The 14755-nt window shown below is 44.9% G+C and overlaps 1 protein-coding gene across 10 annotated transcripts in view; it reads left to right on the plus strand.

The window, feature by feature from the left end:
- DLG2 (discs large MAGUK scaffold protein 2) overlaps positions 1–14755 on the plus strand; it is a 2035798-nt gene that overhangs the window by 1626271 nt on the left and 394772 nt on the right. Inside the window, exon 1 of one of the 10 annotated variants that reach the window (XM_089676766.1) lies at positions 12428–12683. The exons of the other annotated variants lie outside the window; for them this stretch is intronic. The gene's annotated coding sequence lies outside the window, so the exon portion shown is untranslated. Of the gene's footprint in view, positions 1–12427; positions 12684–14755 lie in introns of those variants that run through there. 10 annotated transcript variants of the gene reach the window in all.

Consider the following 14755-nt stretch of genomic DNA (forward strand, 5'->3'; position numbering starts at 1 on the left):
TGTTCTACAGCAAACCCACAGATCTCCAGAGATGGTGCCTATAGAAGTAAGAGGGGAGGGGGGAGTAATTGTTACGGGGGTGGGGCAGGGAAGTTCCACTTTTTAACCACTTGCCGACCGTAGGCCGTCATACGACTTCCTTCTCCCAGCAGGGGCGGACTGTCCATTTGGAAACTCGGGCACTGCCCGAGGGCCCGGGGTCAGTGGGGGGCCCCATGAGATGCCCCTGGTACCTTTTTCATAGGCTTTTTGAGTTTGGGCAAGGACACAGGGGCCCCATGATCCCCTATTGCCCGGGGGCCCCATGAGTTGTCAGTCCGCCCCTGTCTCCCAGTATCAGAATTTTCATCTGGTGATTCCCAGTATATCAGAAGTGATTCTGTAGGCGGGGGAAGGGAGGCCAGAGGGGAGATTTGGGGTCACTTTTACAGTGTGACGTGTTAGGTATCTATTTGTTCGGCGTAACATCATCTTTTACATTTTACCCAACAATTTGGTGTTATATTGCATTTGTGTGTGATAAAATTCATTCAAGTGTATTTTTTCCCAAATAATAGCTTTTGAAAAACAAACAAACAAATACCTTGGCTTGTTGGCTTGACTGTGTCCAGTAAACAATGCACCATCTTTGGTATTAGGGGGAAACATAGTGCCTCATCGTTGGTGTCAGTGAGGGGAATAGTGCCCCATCATTGGTGTCAGTGGGAGGAATAGTGACCCTTCATTGATGTCAGTGGGGGGAATAGTGCCCCATCATTGGTGTCAGTGGGAGGAATAGTGACCCTTCATTGATGTCAGTGGGGGGAATAGTGTCCCATCATTGGTATCAGTGGGGGGAATAGTGTCCCATCATTGGTATTAGTGGGAGGAATAGTGCCCCATCATTGGTATTAGTGGGAGGAATAGTGTCCCATCATTGGTATCAGTGGGAGGAATAGTGTCCCATCATTGGTATCAGTGGGAGGAATAGTGCCCCATCATTGGTATCAGTGGGGGGAATAGTGCCCCATCATTGGTATTAGTGGGAGGAATAGTGCCCCATCATTGGTGTCAGTGGGAGGAATAGTGACCCTTCATTGATGTCAGTGGGGGGAATAGTGTCTTTCGTTGGTGTCAGTGGGGAGAATAGTGCCCCATCATTGGCATCAGTGGAAAGAATAGTGTCCCATCATTGGCATCAGTAGGAGGAATAGTGCCCCTTCGTTGGTGTCAGTTGGGGGAATAGTGACTCTTCATTTCTAGCTGTGGGAAAAATAGTGCCCCTTCATTGGTGTCAGTGGGAAGAATAGTACCACATCATTGGTGTCAGTGTGGATAATAGTGCCCCTTTGTTGGTGTCAGTGGGAGGAATAGTGCCCCTTTCATTGGTGTCAGTGGGAGGAATAGTTCCCTTTTGTTGGTGACAGTGGGAGGAATAGTGCCCCATTGTTGGTGTCAGTAGGGAGAATAGTGCCCTTTCGTTGGTGTCAGTGGGAAAAATAGTGCCCCTTCATTGGTGTCAGTGGGAGGAATAGTACCCCATCATTGGTGACAGTGGGGAGAATAGTGCTCCTTTGTTGGTGTCAGTGGGAGGAATAGTGTCCCATCATTGGTATCTGCGGAGGAATAGTGCCCCATCATTGGTGTCAGTGGGAGGAATAGTTCCCCATCATTGGTATCTGCGGAGGAATAGTGCCCCATCATTGGTGTCAGTGGGAGGAATAGTGCCCCATCATTGGTGTCAGTGGGAGGAATAGTGCCCCATCATTGGTGTCAGTGGGAGGAATAGTGCCTCAAGGAAAGTGCTGCATTTGGCCCCCGGGTCACAGTTTGGAGACCATTGCTCTAGGGCCTCTGCTGAAAATAAATATATAAATATATATAAAATGTTTGGGGGTTATAAGTTATTTTTTAAGCAAAAAAATTTAGTTTTTTTACTTGTTCGTATAGAGTATATCAGAAGTGGCAAGTGGGTAAACCCTCAGCCAGCTCAGATTGGAGGAAGGGAAGAAGCACAAGGAGCTTGTATATTTTGTTGCAGTGCAATGAGTATGCTGATAGGAGGAGAGAGCAGAGTGACAGAGAGATGAACTTATCAGCATGCTGCTTTTCCCTTCACTGTCCAGTCCCAGGGTGGGTTGGAGACCTATAAGCAGGGGTGGACTGACCATTTGGAAACTCGGGCACTGCCCGAGGGCCCGGGGTCAGTAGGGGGCCCCATGAGATGCCCCTGGTACCTTTTTTCATAGGCTTTTTTGAGTTTGTGCAAGGACACAGGGGCCCCATGATCCCCTATTGCCCAGGGGCCCCATGAGTTGTCAGTCCACCCCTGCCTATAAGTGTTACTGAACTGAAGCAGAAGAAGATCAGATCAGGGCAGTGCTCTGTGGCAGAGCAGTGTAAATCTCAGAACTGGATGGACATAATACAAATCCTTTGCAGTGTATGTATTTTATCTGTGTTTTTAGCTGATAGCCTGGAGATGAGATGTAAGGAGACATCGTTACCAGTCCTGGAACCTGGTTGGATAAATCCTTGTTATCGGTGTGTATGTTCTTTTATTGATGGCGGTGTGTTCCGCGGTGGTCACAGACGCTCCTCTGCTTTCCATGTATTTCATGGCGGGTGATATTTTATTCCCTTTATAACCATCTCGGGGACTTGCGATCGTCTTTTTCATTTTCTTGATGACGGTTGGGCTTAGACAAATGTAGGATTAACCCCCGCCGTACCGCACAGAACTGAGGCCAGTGAAGAGCGATCTGCATTCATGCCAATGCCTTTCCTTTTATGTTGCTAAGGTTACCATAAAGAAAGTCCTTGCGTTCCCTTGGGTCTCTCGGCTCCGTGCTCGACATAAACACGCCGCTCAGACAAAACCGCGATTAACCTTCGCTGTCTCACAGAGGCGTCGCTAATGAGAAGTGGTGGGAAGGAGAGCGTCTGGGCCACAGCAGGCCAATCAGATCAAAGCTGCTGTTTTTCTAAGGCAGGTTAGAGAATTGAAGGAAGAATAGGATTGGCCTGCTGAGGTCACTCGTCTACCTGGCAACTAAACCGCAAAACAATAATATTCATCTGCACAGAGAAGCTGCTGATCCTTTAAGGGCCCGTTCATATGTGGAGCAGCCCTTGTCGCCCTCTGAAAAGCGTTTTTCAGCGGATCACTTTTCAGAGGCATTTGAGAGGAAGTTAGGACATGATGGGGTTTATTTACTAAAGCTGTAGAGTCCAAAATCAGACTCCCTTCTGCATAGAAACCAATCAGCTTCTAACCTCAGCTTGTTCAATGAAGCTTTGGCAATGAAACCTGGAAGCTGATTGGTTTCTATGCAGAAGGGAGTCTGATTTTGGACTCTCCAGCTTTAGTAAATAAACCCCGATATGTCTTGGGGCGTAGCTCTGCATGCTGATAGAAAATCATCTTACATTCGTTAGTTAATCAAACATGTTTGCTTTCAATTACTTTTTTCCACTTCCCGGTTGAGTGAGGCACTGGTGATGTAACCAGGGCTTCACAGTTGCATCCTGTGAATTCTACGTCACCAGCACTCCCCCCCTCCCTCAGTGCACTGCCACACAGTGGTGTAACTAGTACCTTCAAGGCCCCGATGCAAGAAACAATGAAGGGCCCCCCTGACCCCTTGCCAGGGGCGTATTTACCACAAGGCAAACAAGGCACTTGCCTAGGGCAGCATTTTTCATGGGGGCAGCACCTCCACCCAGAAGAGGGGATGAAAGAAGGGACACGCGCGCTATGGGAACCAGGTGGGATCCGAGAGATACTGTGGGCTGCTTGATGGTGTATGTAGAGCTTGACTCTTGTTCCCGGGGATGTCCAGAGCTGTGAAGATGAGTGGAAGGCTCTCCCAGGTAGGGGGCAAGGGTGTTGTTGGTCAATGTCAGGCCCTCTCTGTGGGAGGCAGAAGGGGGGTGGTGGCGTTGTTTCGTGTCCGTAGAGGCAGATGATATTTGTGTTGCCTAGGGCAGCTAAAACCTAAATACACCACGTCCCCTGGCCAGGGCCCTTCCCTCTGAGCCCAGGGCCTGGCCGCAAGTGTGACTTTTGTGACCCTGGTAGTTCCGCCATTGGTGTCAGTAGTTTTTCTTTTTTTTTTCTTAACACTATTTTTTAGTTTTTTAGGAGCCCGGTTGGGGGGCTTGGGTGAAATATCAGGGACTGAAAAGGAAGGAAGGAAAGAAAAAAGAAAAGAGGAAAGAAAAGAAAGGAAAGAAAAAAGAAAAGAAAGGAAAGAAAAGAGGAAGGAAGGGAGGAAAGGAAAGAAAAAAGAAAGGAAGGAAGGAAAGAAAGAAAAGAAAAAAGAAAGGAAGGAAGGAAAGTTTTTTTAGGAGCCCAGTTGGGGGGCTTGGGTGAAATATCAGTGGTCTGAAAAGGAAGGAAGGAAAGAAAAATGAAAAGAGGAAAGAAAAGAAAGGAAAGAAAAAAGAAAGGAAGGAAAGAATGAAGAAAGAAAGGAAGGAAAAGTTTTTAGGAGCCCGGTTGGGGGGCTTTGGTGAAATATCAGGGGTGTAAAAAGAAGGAAGGAAAGAAAAAAGAAAAGAGGAAAGAAAAGAAAAAAAAGGAAAGGAAAAAGAAAGGAAGGAAGGAAAGAAAAGAAAGACAGGAAGGAAGGAAACTTTTTTAGGAGCCCGGTTGGGGGGCTTTGGTGAAATATCAGGGGTGTAAAAAGAAGGAAGGAAAGAAAAAAGAAAAGAGGAAAGGAAAGGAAAGAGGAAGGAAAGAAAGGAAGGAAGAAAGGAAGGAAGGAAAGTTTTTTAGGAGCCCAGTTGGGGGGCTTGGGTGAAATATCAGTGGTCTGAAAAGGAAGGAAGGAAAGAAAAGAGGAAAGAAAAGAGAGAAAAAAGAAAGGAAGGAAATAAAAAAGAAAGGAAGGAAGGAAAGAAAGGAAAGAAAGGAAGGAAACTTTTTTAGGAGCCCGTTGGAGGGCTTGGGTGAAATATCAGGGGTCTAAAAAGGAAGGAAAGAAAAAAGAAAAGAGGAAAGAAAGGAAAGGAAAAAGAAAGGAAGGAAGGAAAGAAAGGAAGGAAGGAAAGTTTTTTTAGGTGCCCGGTTTGGGGGCTTGGGTGAAATATCAGAAGTCTTAAAAGGAAGGAAGGAAAGAAAAAAGAAAAGAGGAAAGAAGATAAAGGAAAGAAAAAAAGAAAAGAGGAAAGAAAAGAAAGGAAAGAAAAAAGAAAGGAAGGAAGGAAAGGCCTCTGCCGCTCCTCCTATCTAGGCGTATAGGGGAACACATGGACCCCCTGCAGCATGGGGCTGGGTCACAATTGCGACCCCTATGACTCCTGTAGCTACGCTCCTGCTGTCACATGTTCCAGGCAGAGTACCAGGAAGTAAAGGGAAGTGGATTCATCCACTCTTAGTGAAAATGGCCATCATTAGAAGAATAGGGAAGAAAATAATAAAGTATGCAAAGACTAAAAAGCCTGAATGACCTATAGGGATCTGTTTGTAGATTGCAGTACTAAACATGTCTAAAGAAGACTTTGCTGTAGATTTTAAAATAAGGGCGAAGTTCCTCTTTAATGATTTTTCTGGTTGGATTGTATTTTTAATAGATATACAGAACTATTAGCAGTCCCGGGACAAGGGACAAGATGTATGAGCATTATGTGTCAGCAAAAATCCCTTCCCCCCTAAAACGTCAAGCACTAATCTCCATGCTTACCCTCTAAACATAAATTCCCCCTCCTCCCAGTACAAATCTACCCCCTACTTAAATCACCCCTCCCAGCAAATATTTTAGCATCCCCCCCTCATCCCCCCTCCCGTAATCACAAATCATCTACCCCTAAAATTTCCCCTCCAAGCACAAATCCTTTCCCTCCAATGCCACCCCCTCAGCACAAATTCTCTCTTTCTAGTACAAATCTCCCCCTCCCCTAAATTTCCTCTCCTAGCACAAATACCCCCAATCATCCCTATGGGACAGTTTACACTCCATGTGTTTCAGTTGCTATTTTTCTGCATCCAAAATGCACAGAAAGTAGGTTATATGGTTGTCAGTGGCATAGTTCACACCAGTGCTTGCAGTTCCAGTGCGTTCCGGATGCAGAAAGAAAAGTAGAACAGGCTGCATTTTTTCTCCACAGAACTGTCCTGGAACACAGTAGAATGCATCAAAAATGCACCGGAACGCACATGTCCCTATTTAAATTGAAGAAAAAGAGAGAGGAAAAATGAACTGGAATGCATAAAAAACACACTGGAATGTGTAAAAAATGTGCCAGAATGTACCAAAAAGGTGCATGCGTAAACGCATCAGGTACGCATCTGGACTGCGTTTCTATAGTGTGAACCAGCCCTAATACCACAAGTCTCCCCCCAAAGAAAAAAAAATCCCCCTCCTAGCACAAATCCCCTCTACCCTATGACCTTTTCTAGCACAACCCCCCAAATCTTTGTTCTAGTACATATATTCTTTCCCCACCCCCCAACACAAATGCCCCCTAAAAAACACTCCTACCACCCCCTCCCAAATCCCCCCCTTATACAATTCTTACCCCTTCCAATACAAATCCCTTCCCCCCCAATCTCCTTGCAGTGCCCATCCATCTCACATGATACATCAGTGCCCAGGGCAGTCCCCCCTCCTGCCCACCCCTTGTCCCAGCTCTGACTATTCGGATTTACATTTGTAAAAACCCTCTACCTAAGATTTGGATATGATACACTGGCTATATTTTGACTTTCCTGGCTCATTCCCCATCCATCAAAATGCTAATGATTTATTTTTTTTTATTAAAAACCTTTCCATTACATACCTTATTTTAGACCCAATTATGTCATCACTGGGTCTCTGTGCTTCTCTATGCAATGCAGACAGATCATGGCTGGTGGGAGGGGCCAGCATGGTGCTGCAAGAGAAAACTGCTTGTGCTGTTTGCTTTCTCTCCTGTCGCAGCCGCTAAACTCATCCACCACAACAGGAGAGCATACTATGCATGTGTGGGGCCCAGGAAAAGGATGACACTCACTATTCTACTGCTTAGGGGGTGTTCTTCCTGATGGCTGGTCCGTTCTAAAAAAGAAGTCAGGATGGTGCTTGGAAAAGAGAGGTTTTAGGACAGGCTTCAATCATTGCAAAAAAATGGCCTACAAGAATGGAAAACTCTTTCCTAGGGTGACAACGCTCAATCTCTGTACTATGGAGAAGCATGTGTTGTCACCTCAGGGCAGGATATGTATAAGGACTACCAAAACCTCCCCCTCTCTTCTTTTTTATATGATAGAGGGAAACGGTTCTGTAGTCCTCTGAGGAAAATGTAACTGATAACCATACAGCACAGGCAGAGATCGAAGGAAGTTATTAGCTGGCGATATTTCTGGCAGGATCAATGTTTTTTTTTTTTAAGAGACATAAGGAAACTCCTTCAATGTGTAACAGACCAATAGGGAGCCAGTAAGTAAAGTTGACTGCTGGGGTTTACATAGACTTTACCACAACATGCATTGCCACACATCCGTGCACTGGTCCACGTATTGATGGACTTGCTTTAGCGTGCTGTGTAAAGCGCCGCAGAATATGTCAGCGCTATACAGGTGAAACTCGAAAAATTAGAATATTGTGCAAAAGTTCATTTATTTCAGTAATGCGACTTAAAAGGTGAAACTAATATATGAGATAGACTCATTACATGCAAATCAAGATAGTTCAAGCTGTGATTTGTCATAATTGTGATGATTATGGCTTACAGCTCATGAAAACCCCAAATCCACAATCTCAGAAAATTAGAATATTCCATGCAATCAATAAAACAAGGATTGTACATAGAACAATATCGGACCTCTGAAAAGTATAAGCATGCATATGTACTCAGTACTTGGTTTGGGCCCCTTTTGCAGCAATTACTGCCTCAATGTGGCGTGGCATGGAAGCTATCAGCCTGTGGCACTGCTGAGGTGTTATGGAAGACCAGGATGCTTCAATAGCGGCCTTCAGCTCTTCTGCATTGTTCGGTCTCATGTCTCTCATCTTTCTCTTGGCAATGCCCATAGATTCTCTATGGGGTTCAGGTCAGGGGGGTTTGCTGGCCAATCAAGCACAGTAATCCCACGGTCATTGAACCAGATTTTGGTGCTTTTGGCAGTGTGGGCAGGTGCCAAGTCCTGCTGGAAAATGAAGTCAGCATCCCTATAAAGCTCGTCTGCGGAAGGAAGCATGAAGTGCTCCAAAATCTCCTCATAGACGGCTGCGTTGACCCTGGACTTAATGAAGCACAGTGGACCAACACCAGCAGATGACATGGCTCCCCAAATCAACACAGACTGTGGAAACTTCACACTGGACTTCAAGCATCTTGCAGTGTGTGCCTCTCCATTCTTCCTCCATACTCTGGATCCTTGGTTTCCAAATGAGATGCAAAAGTTGCTCTCATCAGAAAAGAGGACTTTGGACCACTGAGCAACAGACCAGGTCTGTTTTTCTTTAGCCCAGGTAAGACGCTTCTGACGTTGTTTGTTGTCCAGGATCCACCTGTGTGTGGTGGCTCTTGATGCACTGACTCCAGCCTCAGTCCACTCCTTGTGAAAGTCCTCAACACTTTTGAATGGCCTTTTCCTGACAATCCTCTCCAGGCTGCGGTCATCCCTGCTTCTTGTGCACTTTTTTCTTCCACACTTTTCCCTTCCACATAACTTTCTATTAATGTGCTTTGATACAGCACTTTGGGAACATCCAACTTCTTTTGCAATTACCTTTTGAGGCTTTCCCTCCTTATGGAGGGTGTCAATGATGGTTTTCTGCACAACTGTCAGGTCAGCAGTCTTTCCCATGATTGTGATTCCTACTGAACCAGACTGAGAGACCATTTAAAGGCTCAGGAGCCCTTTGCAGGTGTTATGGCTTAATTAGCTGATTAGAGTGGGACACTTTGAGCCGAGAATATTGCACCTTTTCACAATATTCTCATTTTCTGAGATTGTGGATTTTGTGTTTTCATGAGCTGTAAGCCATAATGATCACAATGATGACAAATCACGGCTTGAACTATCTTGCTTTGCATGTAATGAGTCTATCTCATATATAAGTTTCACATTTTAAGTTGCGTTACTGAAATAAATGAACATTTGCACGATATTCTAATTTTTTGAGTTTCACCTGTATAAATAAATGAGCCCATCTGCGGAATATAATGCCTTCTAGAGTCCTGCCTCACTGCCTTCTAGAGTCCTGCCTCTTCAAACCACGCCAGTCCCACAGGGACCTACAATGGGCGTGAAATCCTTCATGTTTACTGTGTCTCTAAGTTCTTTTATGAAACAGGCGATTAGGAGGCGATCCTGGGGAGCGAGGATCTTTTTCTACGCTTCTAGGATCCTTCTGACAGTTCGGATTGTGTTTACTCCTGCACTGTCAGTGAATCCAATGGTCAGCCATAGACAGCTACAGGCCTGCAGGTATAGAACAATAGATGAGCAGATAGATGGGTGACATAGAAAGACTGAGATGGAAAGACAGAGAGAGGAAGATAGGCAGACAATAGGGCCAAGGGAGCAAAGGAAGGAGGGAGGAAATGAAGGATGGAAAGAAGGAGAGTTTAGAAGGAAGGATGGAAAGAAAGAAGAAGAGTTCAGAAGGAAGGAAGGATGGACGGAAAGAAAGGAGAGTTCAGAAGGAAGAAAGGATGGATGGAAAGAAAGAAGGAAGGAGAGTTCAGAAGGAAGGAAGGATGGATGGAAAGAAAGAAGGAGAGTTCAGAAGGAAGGAAGGATGGACGGAAAGAAAGGAGAGTTCAGAAGGAAGGAAGGATGGATGGAAAGAAGCAGGAGAGTTCAGAAGGAAGGAAGGAAGAACAGAAGGAAGGAAGAACAAAATGAAAGAAGATCAAACAGACGTAAGGAAAGAAAGAAAGAAAGGAAGGAAGGAAGGAAGGAAGGAAGGAAGGAAGGAAGGAAGGAAGAAGAACAGAATGAAGGTAGGGAGAATGGAAAGAAGGAAGAGAGAACAGATAGAAGGTAGAACAGGAGGAAGAAAGAAATTAATGAAAGAAGGAAGAAAGAACCAAATGAAGTTAGGGAGAACAGATGGGCAGTAGAATGGAAGGAAGGAAGAGAGGGAGGGAGGTAGGAAGGAGAGAATGAAGGTACAGAGGAAAGAAGGAAGGAAGGAAGGGAGGGAGGAAGGAAGAATAGAATGAAGGTAGAGAGAAAGGAAGGAAGAACAGAATAAAAGTAGAGAGGAAGGAAGGAGGGAAGGAAAGAACAGAATGAAGGCAGGGAGAATGGAAAGAAGGAAGAGAGAACATACAGGAGGTAGAACAGAAGGAAGGAAGAACAGAATGACGGTAGGGAGAACATACGGGAGGTAGAATGGAAGGAAAGAAGGAAGAGAGGGAAGGAGGCAGGAAGGAGAGAATGAAGGTACAAGGAAGGAAGGAAATAAGGGAGGTAGGAAGGAAGGATGAAAGAATGAATAGAATGAAGGTAGAGAGGAAGGAAGGAAAGAAGGAAGAACAGAATGAAGGTAGGGAGAATAGATGGGAGGTAGAATGGAAGAAAGGAAGAAGGAAGGAAGGAAGGAAAGAAAGAAAGAAAGAAAGAAAGAAAGAAGAAAGAGAGGGAGGGAGAGAATGAAGGCAGCCAAAACAGAAGGAAGGAAGGGTATTACTAAGGTTACATGAAATTAGCAGAGAGACAATGGATGGGTAGATACAAAGACGGACACAGAAAGTATACAATGGATAAATAGTGGGAGAGAGACATTACATTGTGCTTATGTTTGTTGACAAGACTTCAGCTAAACCAAGACACCAATCATTTAAAGAAAGAAGGAAAATGTATGAGAGATAGAAGCTTGTTCATAGACACGCTGTATATATGTTGCGAGAGAGAAAGAAAGAAAGAAAGAAAAGAAATAGAAAGAAAGAAAGAGAGAGAGGGGGGGAGGGGGAGAGAGAGAGAGGTGGGTAGAGGGGAGAGAGGGGGAGAGAGAGAGAGAGAGAGGTCATGGATAGGTACAAATTCATAACCATTCACATGGTGTACGATGACAAGACTACATGAACTTCCAAGGATAGATGGATAAAAATCTATATAGATAATTAGAGATAGGCACTTATTCATAGACATATGTTGTGTATTTATGTTTATTAGCAAGTTTTCATCAAGTTACTAAGACACATACACACAAAGAAAGAAAAAAGGAAAGAAATAAGACAAGCTTGGTACAGAGACAAAGGATGAGTGGATGGATGGATGGAACTTTGGATGGTTGGAAGGATGGATGGATGAATGGATGGTAGGAACTATGGATGGATGGATGGATGGAAGGATAGATGGGTGGATGGAAGGAAGGATGGATGGAAGGATAGATGGACTTATTTATAGGCAATCACATGGTGTTGTTGACAAGGCTTCAAATTACAAATCCAGATAATTGATAAAGAGCAGCAGAACAGATTTAGGACAGAGAAGTATGTAGTAGGTATATGGGGGATACAGAGGGAAGGGGGAGATAGAAAGAAATAAAAAGACATTCCGGGGAGTGTAGAGGGGGCAAGTGGGGGATCCATGCAGACAGAGACATCAATGAATAAGTGAATAGACAACAAATGAGCCTACATGAACTTGGCAGGGAGAGGATGGATGGATGGATGGATACTCAATCATAGACAGTCACATGCATATTTATTGACCAGGCTCCATCAACCTACAAAGATAGATAGATAAATAGCTAAGTATGTGGTAGAGATGAGAGGATAGAGAGGGAATGGGAGGCAGACAAAAAGCCATTGATTGGGGGGAGGGGGGCAGAGGGAATGGATGGGTGGGATGGATGGATAGATGGTTGGAAGGGATGGATAGATGTGTGGATGGGATGGATGGAAGGGATTGATGGTTGGATAGGTGTGATGGAGGGGATGGATGTGTAGATGGGATGGATGGAGGGGATGGATGGATGTAGGGGGTGGAGGTAAGTATATATGGATGAAGGGTATGGATAGATGGGTGGATGTGATGAAGGGGATGTATGTATGGATGGAGGGGGTGGATGTATGGATGGAAGGGAAGAATTGATGGACTGAGAGGATGGATGGGTAGATGGATGGAAGGTATAGATAGATGGGTGATTGGGATGGATGGAAGGGATTGATGGATGGATGAGTGTGATGAAGGGGATGTATGTATGGATGGAGGGGGTGGATGTATGGGTGGAAGGGAAGAATGGATGGATGGAGGGGATGGATGGATGGAGGGGATGGATGGATGGAGGGGGTGGATGGATGGATGGAAGGTATAGATAGATGGGTGATTGGGATGGATGGAAGGGATTGATGGATCGATGGATGAGTGTGATGAATGGATGGAGGGGATGGATGGAGGGGGTGGATGGATGGATATGTGCGGTGTGATGCTGCTGCTGATCTCCTCCCCAGACAAGGTGCAGGGAGTGCCAGTTGCCGGGAGGGGGGGACTGTGCTCTCCTCTCCTCCAGGCTGAGGACCAATTAGTGTCGGTGCGGGGTCGGGCGCACTGATGTGTTGATCAGGGGTGAGGGCGATATAAGGCTGGGTAGGTGGGGTGTGCTGTGACCCCCCCATCCTGTGTGATGTCAGGTGGGGAGCTGGGAGCGGATCACTGATGAGGATCACTCTTCATCCTCCTCCTCCTCCTAACAGGCGGAGGGGAGCGGAGCTGGCTGTGCGGAGCCCGGCACTCAGCGCACTGTAGCCGGAGTCTGGAGGTGAGTCAGTGCGGGGATCGGGGGGATCGGAGGGGATCAGCATGCTGCTCGTCCAGCCGGGGGGGGGGGTCCATTGCATGGGGGGAGGGGTAAGAATGAGAATCTTCTGCAGCACCCCTTCTCCCTGCATGACCAATGTGAGATGAATTCGGAGCGGCAGGGACCTGAAAACTCCGAGCATCCACTGATGTGACTATAGGCTGCTTGGGTGGCTAATAATGACACCATTGCTCTCTTCAGATTTGGGAAACCCCCCCTCCCCACTAAAAAAAAAGAAGTAGCAGCCAAGGCTTATTTAACAGACTAGAGACCCCCACAAAAAAAGGTTCAACACAAAGCAAGGATCTAGCAAGCTGTTCAGATGGGCAAAGAAACCAACACAGCCCAGCATGCATTAATGACACAGCCCAGCATGCATTGTGATCCTGCACTTTAAATGGTTATGTTTGATCTGCCATAGCAAGCAGAGGCTGATTGTGGATTATAAGGAGAACCACAGTGACCAGCTTTCAGATTTTACCCCGTTAAGACCACCCAACCATTGGAAGCACACTTTGATCAGTTACTAGGGGCTACTGCGCTTTTCAGGCAAAGGGAATAAGCGTGCGGGGGGGGGGGTATCTTCACTTTGCTGCTGTTGTAATAGCAGTTGGGTACAAGTGGCATAGCCATATTTAATATTTCATTTGCAGGTAAAATTAATGCAACTCTTTAAAAAAGTTTTTTTCAAAAAGCTTTCTCCGCCAGGTCCGCAAAGGGTTTACCTTGCCATTGGCACCTATTGCCACCAACTGCAGGTATAGGATTGTGTATATGAAGGTTTCCTATTTTATTTTTATCATTTGTGTTATATTTTATAAATATTATTATTTTATTTATTATTTTATATTTATTTTTTCCCTATTTTATTTTATTTTTTTCCTATTTTATATTATTTGTATTATTTTTTTTTCTTTTTCGTATTTTTAAAAATCTGTAAATAATTCTATATGACGAGCTTTTTTGCTATTGGTTGAACTAGATGGATTTGCGTCATTTTTCAACCTAACTGTGTAACCTTTCGCCGTTTGACCCATGCAATCATTCTACAACCGTAACACCGCGGCTTGTGACAGATCATACTGGTAGGACTGGCTACAAGTAAATGTTGATATCAGAGGATGTGATTGCAGTTTACCGGTGTCCACATCTTAGACTGCATTATATAAGAATGTTTTTGCCGAACGGTATTGCTGTTTTTACATATTGGCTACTCAGAAAAGATTTTCTTTTGGCATGCTTTCCTCTGTTATTGTTGTTCGCTGCATGGCAAAACTTACAACCGTCGTTTGAGATTTAATGAAATAGATTTGATTCTTTTTGTTCTTGGTAGGCAGTGCAAGAAGCCCATAGCATCCAAATCACTGAGAAAGGTCAAATTTGATCCACTGTCTACAGCAGGTCATTGTTAGTTGTATTCTGAATTAGGGATGGAGACTCAGAAATATATTGTTGGCTGTTTCCCTTTGGACATAGTACCCAGAAAAGTTGTAGCTTGCAGTATCTAACAATCTAGAGTCCCCCCCCCCCGTCCCCCCCCCGACATTAGACTATAGGACTCTGCATGGGGTTGGATGGACCCAGAGGTTGTACACGTGCTCTGGGAATATAACGTATATTGGAAGAGACCTGATATATGCAGAGACATATAACAAAGCAACACAGAAACATGTATTAACTGATTGTATCGCAGCAGACTTTCACTGGAATCAGTTGAAAGCCAAAGAGAAGAAGATTAGAGTTGTGTTGATCTGATCTCTATTTATCTTGATATAGCCTTGTCAACAAACACCATGTGGATGTCTATGAATGAGCACCGATCTGTTTATCCATCCATCCTCTCTTTGCCCTTCTTTTTCCACATTTTCAATGTTTCCCATGCACAACATTATACCTCCATATGCTCTCTTTTTCAATATATCTCTCCCCACTCCATTATCTCCCATTCACTCTCTCTACTATACCCCTTCTCTCTTTATCAGGTCCTTTTGCCCTCTCTTGCTTCCTCTTCCTTTATCTCTCTCTCACCCCCT

Source organism: Staurois parvus, unplaced genomic scaffold (assembly GCF_062004578.1).
Source record: "Staurois parvus isolate SC_StPar_1 unplaced genomic scaffold, SC_StPar_1.0 ptg000173l, whole genome shotgun sequence".
Taxonomy (NCBI): domain Eukaryota; kingdom Metazoa; phylum Chordata; class Amphibia; order Anura; family Ranidae; genus Staurois; species Staurois parvus.